We start from the raw sequence: 3,401 nt of genomic DNA, 5'->3' as shown, positions 1-3,401 counted from the left end.
AACAATTAAATGAAGCATTATACCAAGTGAAAATCAGCCAATTACTTAATTACATGGTGATTATATGGTCCAGCCATGAAAACTATGTCAAAATATCTAGGTTTTAGCCTCTATTCACAGGTATACCATTGAGTTCACACGGTCTCAGTGTTAGGATGACAATGCCTGACCTCTCCACCTATCAGGGTTGATGTAAAGTTTTTTTGTTTTTTTTGTAGAAATTAAGTGAAACAAATGGGTTAATACATTTTATAAAGCACCACAAAATGTCGGCTATTGCAGTTTACACACTGCTTTGTTCTGATTTGGGGGCATCTTAGTTCTTCCCTGCAGCCTAGTGCAGATATGAATCGTGAGACGATACCACAATCAAGATGCAGCAGGGACAAGAAATACCAGGGCGCCTCATCTGTAAGGAGAGATCGTAATAATTTCTACGTTAGGGGACGTTTGCCAGTTTTTTACCTTTGTTCAGCATCTGAAAGTGATTCCCACAATTGGGAAATTTCTCCTCAGATGAGTCTTGGTGGTAAGCAAGGCAGCTTCCTAGTAAGAAAGCCCAAAAGGCTGCCTCTCCCTGCTAGGCTGCCAACCCTGCCGCACCTGCTGGCCCAGGACATTGGCACATAACCTAGGCTCACCTAAGCCCACCCTTCCACTGGGACTTCGAACCTGGGACACGTGATGCAGAGACAAGGGGATGGTGGGGAATTCGTTTAGCAGCGGCAGTGGCAGGGAGGGTGGCAGTGGCAACAGCACCAGGCATAAGCTGTGTCCGACGATGGCGTTAGCTGTTTATGATTTAAAGCCAGGTCCTGGCTTCCCCTGGCTCCTGCCCATTTTCCGAATATTTTCCGTAATTCACGGAGATGCCCAATATTCTCTTTGTAAATTGCTTTCCTGCTGAAACCCCTCAGAGTTGGTTTCTGTCACTTGCTACCAAGAAGCGTGAGTGATAACTCCACCCACCTTCCCAGCTGGCTACGAGGAATAAGGAGACAATGCGTGCCAATCCCTGGCATGGTGGATGGCACTTAGAAAGGCTCCATTCGTGTCAGCAAGAACAAACAATGCATCCACTTTTGTTTCAACTTGATACAGCCCCATTCTTTGATCACTGAGTCACAAGCTGTGGCTCCTACTAATTCCTGGGCAGCTGGTCACCTTTATCCTCCCAAGGCAAGGAGCCCGGCCCTCTGGACGCGTGTCCCCTGCCCTGGGTCAGATGCCAGCTGTGTGTCCTGGCCCTCTAACGACAGCGCTGAGATCCATCCCACTCTTCTTTCCTGCTAGCAACCAAGGGTGGCCAGCTCCCTGGCTTCTCTCAATACTTCGTCCAGTTTGCCATGAGCCATCTGCTCCAAAGCTGTTCAGAACTGTCTCTCAATTTCTTTCCTGACCTGCCAAGAGGGGGGTTACCAGATTCCCTCTATTGCCCGAAGAAATTGAAAATAATCAGATTTCATCAACGTCAAAGTTGCACGTGGTCAAAGCTAACATGAAGGATCCTACCAGGTGCCCAGTAGGGTAAGTTATGTGATGAACATTATTCCCTAGTTAGCTGAGTCGAAGTGTGTCGCGGATAACCTTATTTCTCGCGCTTCATTTCTTTCCTTCCAGGGCTATTCATGGGTGATTACCAATCTTTAAGGAATTGATATGCCTTGTCATTGTTCTTTTGATTCCAAGACATGCCTCCCTCCAGCAAAAAAAGGGAAAAAAGTCACAGTATGGCTTTATTTATTTTCAAAATGGAAGCAAATGAAAATGAACCTTGCACTGAAATCTTCCGAGAACTCAGGCTGTCTTTTGAAATGTCGACATCTTGACACTGAGAGACCGCCGTCGAAACTCCAGATTGTGTGAAAGAAACAGCTGCTTGGCTTCATCATTTGTTTCTTCTTTGTGAACTTGCAGTTGCATGCAAAGACATTTGTCTAATCTCTGACTTATTTGTTCTCAGCTCAGCCTGTACCTTGCCAAAGAAGAGCAGCACGAGTCCGGATCTCTGCACCCGGGCATTTGCCTTCTTTCATTTGCCTTTTCTTTCTTTGTCATCCTGTGCTCCAACTTTCCCTTGCAAAACGGAAAAGTACTAACACCTCCTGCCTTTTGTGGCTTCTTTTTATTTTCCCTGTCATTAAAAAAGTTAGTTTTAAAAACCTGAGCAACCTGCACCCTAGAGAATCTCTTGGGTTTCTGCACCGGGAGACCTGCCTCTGGTATTATTGTTTGAAATAGCAAAAGACAGAAACTCCCACGTATCTTGGGAGGAGAATGGACAAAACATTGAGGCATATCGTCCACGCAATGGAGCATTACACCACAGCAAAATGGGTGTGGACACAGCTACCTGTAATAACACGGGTGAATCTTAGAGACGTGGCCGTGCATGCAGGGAGCAGCTTGCAGAGGACTGCATACGGCACGATCATCGTCATTCTTCTTGGTAAATCTCTAAATGAACCCGAGCAAAAAGTAAATAGTGTGCCACTCTGGGCTAACATGCAGGTGCTTTCCAGGGCTTACTGTATCCCGTGCTCCCCTCCTGGGCACATGGAAGCATCACACTTCTCTTCCCCTGGCAGCAGAGTGGGGCCATGTGGCTGTCCTGGCCGATGGGCTGTGACTGTAAAGGAACAAGTGCCACTCCTGGGCTGAAGCATTTTATTGCTGCTGAGGTGACCGTGGGGGCCTCGTATTAAGGTGCTGCGTGGAGGAGAGCTGTCCTGGAGAGTCGCTGGACCTGCAGTAGATTTTGCTTGAGCAAGAAACAAGCCTTCGCTGATATGTTAAGCAGTTGAGATTTTAGAGCGTTTTGTTTCCGCAGTGTGACCTCGCCTGCCCTGGCCGATGCAGACACACACGTAAAAGCTACCAGAAAGGTGAGGAAGGTCATGGTAAACCTGCAGCTCAGGGGAAGGCAGATGGGCTGGGAACTTGAGAGAGCACGTGGGGGCTGCAAGCGCGGAGGTGGTATTTTGACTGTAAGGTGTTCACTGTGTAATTAAGGCTTTATCATTGACACATGTTAGCGTAAGTGCCAAATATGATGTGGTAGAAAAAAAGCTTTAAAATAATTCAAAAACTAAACAGCATTAAAGGCAGAATCTATGTGGCAGGTAAATGGGAGGTCACCGTAAAATTCTTTCAGCTTTTCTGTATGTTTGATAATTTTCTTAATAAAATGGATTAAAAAAACCCTTAATGGCCCACGGTTACATTAAGAACTTTTTTAAAAAAGCTTACCTATAATTCGTCTACCCCGACAGCACCTATTTTGATCTATTTAGCCCTTATCTCTATAAATACAGAGTTTTCATAGATGCGGTCACAGGTATAGAGACAGAATTTTATGGCTTGCTTTTTTCATTTAACATTTTATTATCAACACTCACCCA

This window comes from Propithecus coquereli, unplaced genomic scaffold (genome assembly GCF_000956105.1).
Source record: "Propithecus coquereli isolate 6110/MARCELLA unplaced genomic scaffold, Pcoq_1.0 Scaffold158, whole genome shotgun sequence".
Lineage (NCBI taxonomy): Eukaryota > Metazoa > Chordata > Mammalia > Primates > Indriidae > Propithecus > Propithecus coquereli.
The sequence above is the reverse complement of the archived record's forward strand: the minus strand, read 5'-3'. Positions refer to the sequence as shown.